This window comes from Triticum dicoccoides, chromosome 3A (genome assembly GCF_002162155.2).
Source record: "Triticum dicoccoides isolate Atlit2015 ecotype Zavitan chromosome 3A, WEW_v2.0, whole genome shotgun sequence".
NCBI lineage: Eukaryota > Viridiplantae > Streptophyta > Magnoliopsida > Poales > Poaceae > Triticum > Triticum dicoccoides.
The window spans coordinates 377,115,082-377,129,087 of record NC_041384.1 but is presented as its reverse complement, the minus strand read 5'-3'; positions in this window follow the sequence as shown (position 1 = coordinate 377,129,087).

Sequence of the window (14,006 nt, the reverse complement as noted above, 5' to 3'; positions counted from 1 at the left end):
GAATTCTCCTACAACAACAGTTTTCAAGCAAGTTCGGGCAAGGCCCCATTTGAAATTCTGTATGGCAAGAAGTGCCGTACCCCTCTCAACTGGTCTGAAACCGGTGAACGTCAGCTTTTGGGTAATGACTTAATCACAGAGGCAGAAGAAATGTGCAAAGTCATTCGTGATAAGCTCAAAGCAGCCCAATCCCGCTAGAAGAGCTACTATGATAGTAAGCACCGTGATTTGGCTTTCGAGATCGGAGATCATGTTTACCTTCGCGTCTCTCCTATGGAAGGTACTCGTCACTTCGGTATCAAAGGGAAGCTTGCCCCCAGATATGTGGGACCTTTCAAGATTGTCAGCAAGAGAGGCGACCTCGCCTATCAACTCGAGCTTCCTTCAAACTTTGCAAATGTTCATGACGTGTTCCATGTCTCTCAGCTTCGAAAGTGCTTCAAGACTCCTGACCGCACCGTCAACTTCGAGGACATTGAGCTCCAAGAAGATCTCTCTTATCGTGAGCACCCAGTTGCTATTCTTGAAGAGACTGAACGCAAGACTCGCAACAAGTCAATCAAATTTCTCAAAGTCAAGTGGTCACACCATTCCGACCGTGAAGCTACCTGGGAACGCGAGGATCACCTCCGTTCTGAGTACCCGGCGTTCTTTCAGTCCTAGATCTCGGGATGAGATCCTTTCGTAGTGGTGGAGTGTTGTAACACCCCGGATATAACTTTCCCTATTTGTACTCCAACTCTTGCCGTTTCCGGCGTTAAGTTATATTTATTTCCTCGGGTTCGGGTTTTGTCTCCGTGTGTTGTTATCGTTGTTATGCATCTCATATCATGTCATCATGTGCATTGCATTTGCATACGTGTTCGTCTCATGCATTTTCCCCGTTGTCCGTTTTGCATTCCGGCGCTCCGTTCTCCTCCGGTGGTTATTTCTAGCTTTCTTTCGTGTGTGGGGATTAAACATTTCCGGATTGGACCGATACTTGCCAAGCGGCCTAGGTTTACTACCGGCAGACCGCCTGTCAAGTTTCGTACCATTTGGACTTCGTTTGATACTCCAACGGTTAACCGAGGGACGGAAAAGGCCTCGTGTGTGTTACAGCCCAACACCCCTCCAATTTGGCCCAAAACCCACCTAACTCTGCTCCATGTTCTAGAGCGTTCGATCATAATCGCGTGGCTGAAAACCGCACCTCATTTGGACTCTCCTAGCTTCCTCTATGCCTATTTAAACACCCCCCCGATTTTCGGATCTCCTCCTACCTCCGAAACCCTAGAAATCGTCCCCGCGCCGCGCCGGACAAAAATCTCGCCGCCGGACGTGTCCGCCCAGCACCCCCGCCGCCACGTGTCGCCACTCCGTTGGCCGCGCCCCGCGGGACCGCTTCGCCGCGCTGCCGGGCCCGAGAGCCCGCAGCCGGCCCCCGAGGCACGAAGCCCCGCGCCTCCTCGCCCGTGAGCCGGCCGCCGCCACCCGCCTCCTCTTGCCGGCGTCGCCCCGCCGTCGCGAGCCCGCCGCTCCACCGCCCGAGCCGTCGCTCCACCGCCAGAGCTGCCGCGCCGCCCGCCTCGCCGGCGCCGCCGCCGCCAACGGCCGCCGCCTCCGCGCCGGCCTCGCCGCGCCCTTCGTCCAGCCCCGCCGCGCCGGCCGGGCACCGCCGCCACCATTCCGGTGAGCTCCACCGGCCCGGCCCTCCTACTCCGGCGACGAGCTCCGGTGAGGATCCGGCGATCCTCGATCCATGCGCCCGATCCAGATCTGGAAAAAAAACCCTAATCCGGAGGTTGAATCTTTCCTAAGTCCCAAAATTCTCAGTCCATATGCACATGTTCGTAGCTCCGTAACTTTGCATCCGTAGCTCTGATTCATACATATAGCATATCAAAATGTTCACCTCAGAGAATACATCATTTCATTCCATTGCATCATTTTCATTAGAGTTCATCTTGATGCCCGAAATTCTGTTAGAAGAGGGCTACTTGAGTTAATTGTCAGATCTGCTACTCCGTTTAGCACTTTCGTCATTTTAGCCATGATTATTGTGTGCATGATATGCCCGTGAGTTCTACATATGTTTTGTTAAGGGTTTTGTCATCTTTCCAGAGGTGCAACCCATGTATTTTTAGGATGTGTGTGGTGACTTGTGCAAGCTTGCAAAGTGGTGCACTTGCTAAGTCTGTTTTCAGGGACTTAGTAATTTCACTAAGTCCTGGAGCTGTTTATCTCATGATGCCATATGTTCTTGTTGTTTCCTAGTGATCTGTGCCTCTTTTGAGGATGATCAGTAAGGGAGTTTTGTTAATCTTGTAGTGCTCTATCCATCCACGTCTTTGTTTGCAATTATGGAGCACCATAGCTTGAGTCAATCGAGTTCTACTTTTGCTACTTTGTGAATCTGGGCAGATTGTCAACTTGTTTGCAATTTTGCTGGTGATGTTGTAGTTGATCCGTGCATGCTATGCTATTGTTCTTGCCATGTCTAGCTTGAATTTTGTGCCTTCTTGATGGATGTATGCTTGTCTTGCCATGACTTGCTCTATAGTGAGTGCATCGAGCTCGTAAACATGCCTACTTGAGTTATATTTCAGCATGTGTCAGTTTTTCACTAAGTCTGAAACTGATTATGTTTTTGCTATGTTCACATGCTTGCAATTGTATTTTCTGATTAACAACTTTTGTTAAGCTCTTTGAGTAGCTCCATGCCATGCTTTACTTTACCATGTTCAGGTCCTGTAGCATGTAGTTTTGTTGCTCCGAAGAGGGCTACCTGATCTGAAATTCCGGACAAGTGTTAATTTCACTAAGTCTGAGATCTGTTTGCAATATGCGTTTTTTCCATGCTTGTTTGAACCTGTTAATGGATGATTTGGCCGTAGCTCAGTGCTAGACTTTTGTTAAGCATCTTGTGTGCATCCCTGCCATGTATTTTGTTGTCATGTTTGGGTGCTGTAGCATGTTCATCTCATTGCATTTAGATGCCTACTTGCTGTAAATCGTAGACCGATGTCATTTTTGAATCGCTTGCCATTTCCAAACCGTAACTTCGATTCCGGCGTTTTTTATATCGTTTTCAAGCGATTTCATCTCATCTTTCCAGTGACACACTTGGATTTCCATGTTGAGGCCAGGTTCATGCATTTCCTGTCATATTTTGCATTTTGCATCCCGCATCGCATCCCGCATAGCATATCATCTTTGCATCATGTTGTTTGAGTTTGCACGTGGTTGATTGTATCCTTGTTGCTTATTTGTCTTGTTTGGGTAGAGCCGGGAGACGAGTTCGCTAACGAGGAGCCCGTTGAGTTTGCTTTTGAGGATCCAGTCAACTCTGACAACTGTGCAGGCAAGATGATCATACCCTCGAAATCACTACTATCTTTGCTATGCTAGTTTTGCTTGCTCTTTTGCTATGCCAATGCTATGATGCCTACCACTTGCTTGCAAGCCTCCCAAATTGCCATGTCAAACCTCTGACCCACCTTATCCTAGCAAACCGTTGATTGGCTATGTTACCGCTTCGCTCAGCCCCTCTTATAGCGTTGCTAGTTGCAGGTGAAGATTGGAGCCCGTTCCTTGTTGGAACATTTATTTACTTGTTGGGATATCATTATATTGCCATGTTATCTTAAAACATCTATATACTTGGTAAAGGGTGGAAGGCTCGGCCTCTCGCCTAGTGTTTTGTTCCACTCTTGCCGCCCTAGTTTCCGTCATATCGGTGTTACGTTCCCGGATTTTGCGTTCCTTACGCGGTTGGGTTATAATGGGAACCCCTTGATATTTCTCCTTGATTAAAGCTTTTCCAGCAATGCCCAACATTGGTTTTACCATTCGCCACCTAGCCTTTTCTTTCCCTTGGGTTCTGCAGACTCAAGGGTTATCTTATTTTACCCCCCCCCCCCGGGGGCCAGTGCTCCTCTGAGTGTTGGTCCAACCGAGCGATGTCCGGGGCTACCAGGGGCAACTCTGGGCTGGCCTACCCGACGTCTGGCTCATCTAAGTGTGCCCTGAGAAAGAGATATGTGCAGCTCCTATCAGGATTTGTCGGCACATTCGGGCGGTGTTGCTGGTCTTATTTTAACCTGTCGAAGTGTCTTGAATTACCGAGATACCGAGTCTGATCGGAACGTCTTTGGAGGAGGTCTATTCCTTCGTTGACCGTGAGAGCTTTTCATGGGCTAAGTTGGGACTCCCCTGCAGGGATTTGAACTTTCGAAAGCCGTGCCCGCGGTTATGGGCAGATGGGGATTTATTAATGTCCGATTGTAGATAACTTGAACCTTAATTAATTAAAATGAATCAACCGAGTGTGTTACCGTGATGGCCTCTTCTCGGCGGAGTCCGGGAAGTGGACACGGTGTTGGAGTAATGTTTGCGCAGGTTGCTCTCTAGTTTCTCGCTCGCGCTTTGCCTCCTCTTCTCGCTCTCCTTTGCGAATAAGTTAGCCACCATACTTGCTAGTCGCTTGCTGCAGCTCCACTCATATTTTACCTTGCCTTACCTATAAGCTTAAATAGTCTTGATCACGAGGGTGCAAGATTGCTGAGTCCCTGTGGCTCACAGATTACTATTACACCAGATGCAGGGCCTGATGATTCCGCTCCAGGTGACACGTATGAGCTCAAGTGGGAGTTCGATGAAGACTCTCAACGTTACTATGTTTCCTTTCCCGATGATCAGTAGTGGTCCCCAGTTGGGGGTGATTGGGACCGTGTCGCATGTTGGGTTCTCTTTTATTTTGGCACCGTAGTCGGGCCATGAGTGTTTGGATGATGTATGTTATTTATGTACTTGTTTGACGTGGCGAGTGTAAGCCAACTATGTTATATCCCCTTTGTTGTTCATATTACATGGGATGTTGTGAAGATTGCCTAACTTGCGATATATGCCTTCAATGCGATTATGTCTCTAAGTCGTGCCTCGACACGTGGGAGCTATAGTCGCATCGAGGGTGTTATAAGTTGGTATCAGAGCCTTCCCCGACCTTAGGAGCCCCATTGCTTGATCGTTTTTAGCGGCCGAGTTGTGTCTAGAAAAATGTTTTGAGTGTTTTAGGAATTATATATCGGTCAGATTAGGAATTATTTTTACTTCCCAGTCTCCTCATCGCTCTGATAAGGCGTCCTGACGTAGAGTTTTGACTCTTCTCTTCTCAAATTTCACTAAAAAAAATTTTAGGATCACGCGGGTATCTTGGAATCGTTCCGATGGTTTTATGATGAGAACATTGTCTTGGTGCCTCCTGTCAGGGGTTTAGTGGAAGTGTCCCGGGGAGTTGAGCTCTGAGGTGTTGTCATCATAATTTTATCGTTGCAGTTCTGGAATACCTGAGTCTAGTACGCCGACATCGAAAATCTCTTTTATGCAGTTCGTTGGTGAGATAACCTCGACGCCACCCAGTACTGGGGCGGGAGTTCGGGAGTATCGCCATAACTTGTATAATGGATGCTTTTCGAAGGTTGAGGTAGATGGTTTCCGAAGGTTTCTTGGTTATGTGTTGAAGGATGGATACAGCTGGATGTAGGAATTGCTAGTTTGGGTGAGATATTATGCTTCCCCTATATCCCCAACACCTGATTGCATAACCGGAAAGGTTCGGGAGTTTCATAGGTGGGAATTCTAGTAGCTCTAGTTTTTCTTCCACGGATATTGGTTTGAGATTGGGATTTCTTACCGATTATTCGTTCTTGATCCGTACCTTGTTGATTTATTTCTCTACCTTAATTCTAGGTGGCTTCTCAATTTATGGATATGTGACCATTTCAAGAGGAATGCATTCGTTCATTTTGTTCGGATGTGAAGACTATATGTTGCAATTTTCATTCCGTTGGATTCAGCTTCAATACTTATCTGTCAATGTGCTAATGGTGGTCAACCTCTTCAGGATGGCTCCTCCAACGCGCACGACTCCGAATCCTGATCCGCCACCACCTCCACCTCCTCCAGAGGCATGGCAAGCTGTGATGGCCGCAACCAATGCAAACACACAGTTGATCATGCAAATTTTTCAAGAGAGCAACCAAGGGAATCAAGGCAGCAATCAGAGTCACTTTGCTACACTCAACCAGTTCCTTGCTAACGGGCCAAACACTTTCAGCAATTGTGTTGAGGCAACCGATGCTGACGATTGGCTAGTGGATCTGTGCAAGCATTTTGAGTGCAGTAATATCAGGCCTGAGGACTTTGTTAAGTTCGCTTCCTTCCAACTCAAAGATCAAGCTGCAGAATGGTTCCAGCAGTACAAGGACTCCAGAGGTGGACGTGTTATCACTTGGGATGATTTCCGTCGAGATTTCCGAGCTCATCATATTCCCCAGAGCGTGGTTGAAAGCAAGCGTGAGGAATTCCGCAATCTGAAGCAAGGCTCTTTGTCTGTCTATGACTACAACAAGTTGTTTCAGAAGCTCGCCCGCTTTGCCAAGCAGGACGTGCCTGATGAGAAGAGCATGATATATCAGTTCAGGGGTGGTCTCAGAGAAAATATTCAGCTAGCTCTTGTTCTCTTTGAGCCCTTGAGGTATGATGAGTTCTACAACATGGCACTGAAGCAAGAGGCTGCTCAGTTGAGGTGTGATGCTTCCAAGAAGCGAGTCAGAGATGTTACTCCTTCTTCCTCTACTCAAGTGGCCAAGCAACAGAAGTATTGGCTTCCTCCTCCTCCGTTCCGTCAGCCATATCAGCAGAAGAGTAAAGGTGGCAGTGGTTCTTCCCACCCACCCAACCCTGGCTTTCAGAACAAGACTTCGTCTCAAGCTCCAAGATCGAGTGCTCTGTACCACTGTCCGCTTTCAGAGGTCACGTGCAACAAGTGCCAACAGAAGGGTCACTATGCTAACAAGTGTTTCAACCAGAGGCGTCTTCCTCCTCCTCCTCCTATCAGATCGGCAAGTACAGCTGTGGTCAAGCATAACCCTAAGTCTGCCAAGGTCAATTTGATGAATGCAGCTCAGGCAGAGGACTCATCAGATGTCATCATGGGTAACCTTCCTGTTAATGATATTCCTGCAAAAGTTCTTTTTGACACGGGTGCATCGCATTGTTTCATCTCGAGGCCATTTGTTTCTAAGCATGAGTTGCCTTTGCAAGAGTTGCCTAGACAGTTATCTGTTGTTTCTCCGGGTAAATTCATGAATGCAAGCGCTATTGCCCCAGATGTTTCTATCACATTGGGCGATTACAAGTTTCTCTCTTCTCCGGTGGTTCTTGGTAACTCGGATATTGATCTTATTCTCGGAATGGATTGGCTTTCTAAGCACAAGGCTCAGCTTGATTGTGCAGCCAGGCAGATTCAATTGACTCATTGGTTTAAGGATGTAATTGTCTTTGCCGCTCGTGATGATACTATCCGTCTGTTTTCTCTCAATGAGAAGGGTGAATTGGATGCCATCTCTCAAATTCCAGTCGTTTGCGAATATCAAGACGTCTTTCCAGAAGAGCTCCCAGGAATGCCTCCGCACCGGCCAGTTGAATTCATTATTGATCTTGAGCCTGGCACGGAACCTATGTGCAAATGTCCTTACAAGCTCGGACCTGAAGAGTTGAAGGAGCTGAAGAAGCAACTCGATATTCAAGAGAAAATGGGTCTCATCCGGCCTAGTTCTTCTCCGTGGGGTTGCGGTGTTCTTTTTGTGAAGAAGGATGGAACGGACCGACTTTGTGTTGATTACCGTCCAGTGAACAAGAAGACCATCAAGAACAAATACCCACTTCCCAACATCAATGAGCTGTTCGAACAACTCAAAGGTGCCCAAGTATTCTCCAAGCTTGATCTCCGTATGGGTTATCACCAGATTCGCATTCGTGAAGAAGATATTCCCAAGACAACATTTAGAACAAGCTTTGGTTCATATGAATACACTGTCATGTCTTTTGGCCTCGCCAACGCTCCTCCGACGTTCTCACGCATGATGAATTTCATCTTCAATGCCTACACCAATGACTTCATTTTGGTCTATCTCGACGACATTCTGGTTTTCTCGAAGAACAAGGAAGATCATGCCAAGCACTTGCGTTTGGTTCTTGATAAGCTCAGGGAACATCAGTTCTACGCCAAGTTCTCCAAGTGTGAGTTTTGGCTCGATGAGGTTCTTTATCTTGGTCATATCATCTCTGCCAAGGGCATTGCCGTGAATCCTGAGAAGGTGTCTGCAATTGTGAATTGGGAACCTCCTCAGAATGTGAAGCAGCTCCGTAGCTTCCTCGGTCTCGCAAGCTATTGCCGAAGATTCGTTGAAAACTTTTATAAGATCGTGAAGCCTCTCTCTAATCTTCTTCAGAAGCACGTCAAGTACGTTTGGTCTCCGGAGTGTGATATTGCTTTCAATACTTTGAAAGAGAAATTGATCACTGCTCCAGTTCTAACTCCGCCAGATGAATCCAAGCCGTATGAGGTCTTTTGTGATGCCTCTCTCCAAGGTCTTGGCGCAGTATTGATACAAGAGAAGAAAGTTGTTGCTTATACTTCTCGCCAGTTGAAGCCTAATGAGAAGAACTACCCCACTCATGATCTCGAGTTGGCGGGAGTTGTGCATGCTCTTTTGACTTGGAGAGATCTTCTATTGGGAAGAAAAGTGGACATTTTCACTGATCACAAGAGTCTCAAGTACATCTTCACTCAGCCTAATCTCAACCTCAGGCAAACTCGATAGGTCGAAATGATTCAAGAGTATAATCCGAGTATTGAGTATACTCCAGGCAAGGCCAATGTGATTGCTGACGCATTGAGCAGAAAGGCCTACTGCAACAGTCTGATTCTTAAGCCTTATCAACCCGAGCTTTGTGAAGCTTTCCGCAAACTTAATCTGCAAGTTGTTCCTCAAGATTTCCTCGCCAACCTTCAAGTCTCTCCTACCTTAGAAGACCAGATTCGCCAAGCCCAGCTACTTGATGCTATGGTGAAAAAGGTGAAGATTGGGATTGCCAAGAGTCAACCCAAGTACAAGTGCTACCGCCTTGATGACAAGGACACTCTTTTCTTCGAGGATCATATTGTGGTACCCAAAGGTGACCTCCGTGAAGTGATCATGAATGAGGCTCACAATTCTCTCCTCTCCATCCACCCTGGGAGCACGAAGATGTATCAGGACCTTAAGCAAGCATATTGGTGGACTCGAATGAAGCGCGAGATCGCTCAATTCGTGAATGAATGTGATGTCTGCAGAAGAGTGAAGGCAGAACACCAAAGGCCAGCTGGTGTCCTCCAACCTCTTGCCATTCTAGAATGGAAGTTTGACCACATTGAAATGGACTTCGTGACTGGGTTTCCAAAGTCCAAGCGTGGCAATGATGCTATATTCGTTGTCATCGACAAACTCACCAAAGTGGCTCATTTTCTGCCTATCAAAGAGTCGATCACTGCAGCTCAATTGGCGGAACTCTATACCTCTCGGATTGTCTCTCTGCACGGTATTCCACAAGTGATCTCTTCGGACCGTGGCAGCATTTTTACATCCAAGTTTTGGGATTCTTTTCAGAAGGCCATGGGCACTAACATCCGCTTCAGCACAGCTTTCCATCCTCAAACTAGCGGTCAAGTCGAGCGTGTCAACCAGATTCTTGAAGATATACTCAGGGCTTGTGTGATCTCCTTCGGCATGAAGTGGGAGGATTGTCTTCCTTATGCTGAATTCTCCTACAACAACAGTTTTCAAGCAAGTTCGAGCAAGGCCCCATTTGAAATTCTGTATGGTAGGAAGTGCCGTACCCCTCTCAACTGGTCTGAAACCGGTGAACGTTAGCTTTTGGGTAATGACTTAATCACAAAGGCAGAAGAAATGTGCAAAGTCATTCGTGATAACCTCAAAGCACCCCAATCCCGCCAGAAGAGCTACTATGATAGTAAGCACCGTGATTTGGCTTTCGAGATCGGAGATCATGTTTACCTTCGCGTCTCTCCTATGAAAGGTACTCATCGCTTCGGTATCAAAGGGAAGCTTGCCCCCAGATATGTGGGACCTTTCAAGATTGTCAGCAAGGGAAGCGACCTCGCCTATCAACTCGAGCTTCCTTCAAACTTTGCAAATGTTCATGACGTGTTCCATGTCTCTCAGCTTCGAAAGTGCTTCAAGACTCCTGACCGCACCGTCAACTTCGAGGACATTGAGCTCCAAGAAGATCTCTCTTATCGTGAGCACCCAGTTGCTATTCTTGAAGAGACTGAACGCAAGACTCGCAAAAAGTCAATCAAATTTCTCAAAGTCAAGTGGTCACACCATTCCGACCGTGAAGCTACCTGGGAACGCGAGGATCACCTCCGTTCTGAGTACCCGGCGTTCTTTCAGTCCTAGATCTCGGGACGAGATCCTTTCATAGTGGTGGAGTGTTGTAACACCCCGGATATAACTTTCCCTATTTGTACTCCAACTCTTGCCGTTTCCGGCATTAAGTTATATTTATTTCCTCGGGTTTGGGTTTTGTCTCCGTGTATTGTTATCGTTGTCATGCATCTCATATCATGTCATCATGTGCATTGCATTTGCATACGTGTTCGTCTCATGCATTCGAGCATTTTCCCCGTTGTCCGTTTTGCATTCCGGCGCTCCGTTCTCCTCCGGTGGTTATTTCTAGCTTTCTTTCGTGTGTGGGGATTAAACATTTCCGGATTGGACCGAGACTTGCCAAGCGGCCTTGGTTTACTACCGGCAGACCGCCTGTCAAGTTTCGTACCATTTGGACTTCGTTTGATACTCCAACGGTTAACCGAGGGACCGAAAAGGCCTCGTGTGTGTTGCAGCCCAACACCCCTCCAATTTGGCCCAAAACCCACCTAACTCTGCTCCATGTTCTAGAGCGTTCGATCACGACCGCGTGGCCGAAAACCGCACTAACATACGTTTTGTTAAGGGTTTTGTCATCTTTCCAGAGGTGCAACCCATGTATTTTTAGGATGTGTGTGGTGACTTGTGCAAGCTTGCAAAGTGGTGCACTTGCTAAGTCTGTTTTCAGGGACTTAGTAATTTCACTAAGTCCTAGAGCTGTTTATCTCATGATGCCATATGTTCTTGTTGTTTCATAGTGATCCGTGCCTCTTTTGAGGATGATCAGTAAGGGAGTTTTGTTAATCTTGTAGTGGTATATCCATCCATGTCTTTGTTTGCAATTATGGAGCACCCTAGCTTGAGTCAATCGAGCTCTACTTTTGCTACTTTGTGAATCTGGGCATATTGTCAACTTGTTTGCAATTTTGCCGGTGATGTTGTAGTTGATCCGTGCATGCTATGCTATTGTTCTTGCCATGTCTAGCTTGAATTTTGTGCCTTCTTGATGGATGTATGCTTGTCTTTCCATGACTTGCTCTGTAGTGAGTGCATCGAGCTCGTAAACATGCCTAGTTGAGTTATATTTCAGCATGTGTCAGTTTTTCACTAAGTCTGAAACTGATTATGTTTTTGCTATGTTCACATGCTTGCAATTGTATTTTCTGATCCCTTTTGGCTCAAGGTCACTAAGGGACTTTTGTTAAGCTCTTTGAGTAGCTACATGTCATGCTTTACTTTGCCATGTTCAGGTCCTGTAGCATGTAGTTTTGTTGCTCCGAAGAGGGCTACCTGATCTGAAATTCCAGACAAGTGTTAATTTCACTAAGTCTGAGATCTGTTTGCAATATGCGTTTTTCCATGCTTGTTTGAACCTGTTAATGGATGATTTGGCCGTAGCTCAGTGCTAGACTTTTGTTAAGCATCTTGTGTGCATCCCTGAGATGTATTTTGTTGTCATGTTTGGGTGCTGTAGCATGTTCATCTCATTGCATTTAGATGCCTACTTGCTGTAAATCGCAGACCGGTGTCATTTTTGAATCGCTTGCCATTTCCAAACCGTAACTCCGATTCCGGCGTTCTTTATATCGTTTTCAAGCGATTCCATCTCATCTTTCCAGTGGCACACTTGTATTTCCATGTTGAGGCAAGTTTCATGCATTTCCTGTCATATTTTGCATTTTGCATCCCGCATCGCATCCCGCATAGCATATCATCTTTGCATCGTGTTGTTTGAGTTTGCACGTGGTTGATTGTATCCTTGTTGCTTGTTTGTCTTGTTTGGGTAGAGCCGGGAGACGAGTTCGCTAACGGGGAGCCCGTTGAGTTTGCTTTTGAGGATCCAGTCAACTCTGACAACTGTGCAGGCAAGATGATCATACCCTCGAAATCACTACTATCTTTGCTATGCTAGTTTTGCTCGCTCTTTTGCTATGCCAATGCTAAGATGCCTACCACTTGCTTGCAAGCCTCCCAAATTGCCATGTCAAACCTCTAACCCACCTTGTCCTAGCAAACCGTTGATTGGCTATGTTACCGCTTCGCTCAGCCCCTCTTATAGCGTTGCTAGTTGCAGGTGAAGATTGGAGCCCGTTCCTTGTTGGAACATTTATTTACTTGTTGGGATATCATTATATTGCCATGTTATCTTAATACATCTATATACTTGGTAAAGGGTGGAAGGCTCGGCCTCTCGCCTAGTGTTTTGTTCCACTCTTGCCGCCCTAGTTTCCGTCATATCGGTGTTACGTTCCCGGATTTTGCGTTCCTTACGCGGTTGGGTTATAATGGGAACCCCTTGATATTTCGCCTTGATTAAAGCTTTTCCAGCAATGCCCAACATTGGTTTTACCATTCGCCACCTAGCCTTTTCTTTCCCTTGGGTTCTGCAGACTCAAGGGTCATCTTATTTTACCCCCCCCCCCCCGGGCCAGTGCTCCTCTGAGTGTTGGTCCAACCGAGCGATGTCCGGGGCTACCAGGGGCAACTCTGGGCTGGCCTACCCGACGTCTGGCTCATCTGAGTGTGCCCTGAGAAAGAGATATGTGCAGCTCCTATTGGGATTTGTCGGCACATTCAGGTGGTGTTGCTGGTCTTGTTTTAACCTGTCGAAGTGTCTTGAATTACCGAGATACCGAGTCTGATCGGAACGTCTTGGGAGGAGGTCTATTCCTTCGTTGACCGTGAGAGCTTGTCATGGGCTAAGTTGGGACTCCCCTGCAGGGATTTGAACTTTCGAAAGCCGTGCCCGCGGTTATGGGCAGATGGGGATTTATTAATGTCCGGTTGTAGATAACTTGAACCTTAATTAATTAAAATGAATCAACCGAGTGTGTTACCGTGATGGCCTCTTCTCGGTGGAGTCCGGGAAGTGGACACGGTGTTGGAGTAATGTTTGCACAGGTTGCTCTCTAGTTTCTCGCTCGCGCTTTGCCTCCTCTTCTCGCTCTCCTTTGCGAATAAGTTAGCCACCATACTTGCTAGTCGCTTGCTGCAGCTCCACTCATATTTTACCTTGCCTTACCTATAAGCTTAAATAGTCTTGATCACGAGGGTGCGAGATTTCTGAGTCCCTGTGGCTCACAAATTACTATTACACCAGATGCAGGGCCTGATGATTCCGCTCCAGGTGACGCGTATGAGCTCAAGTGGGAGTTCGACGAAGACTCTCAACGTTACTATGTTTCCTTTCCCGATGATCAGTAGTGGTGCCCAGTTGGGGGTGATTGGGACCGTGTCGCATGTTGGGTTCTCTTTTATTTTGGCGCCGTAGTCGGGCCATGAGTGTTTGGATGATGTATGTTATTTATGTACTTGTTTGACATGGCGAGTGTAAGCCAACTATGTTATCTCCCCTTTGTTGTTCATATTACATGGGATGTTGTGAAGATTGCCTAACTTGCGACATATGCCTTCAATGCGATTATGTCTCTAAGTCGTGCCTCGACACGTGGGAGCTATAGTCGCATCGAGGGTGTTATATATTGGCTCCTACATATTCTACGATGATCTTTATCGGTCAGACCGCATAACAACATACGTTGTTCCCTTTGTCATCGGTATGTTACTTGCCCGAGATTCGATCATCGGTATCTCAATACCTAGTTCAATCTCGTTATCGGCAAGTCTCTTTACTCGTTTCGTAATACATCATCTCGCAACTAACTCATTAGTTGTAATTCTTGCAAGGCTTATGTGATGTGCATTACCGAGAGGGCCCAGAGATACCTCTCCGACAATCGGAGTGACAAA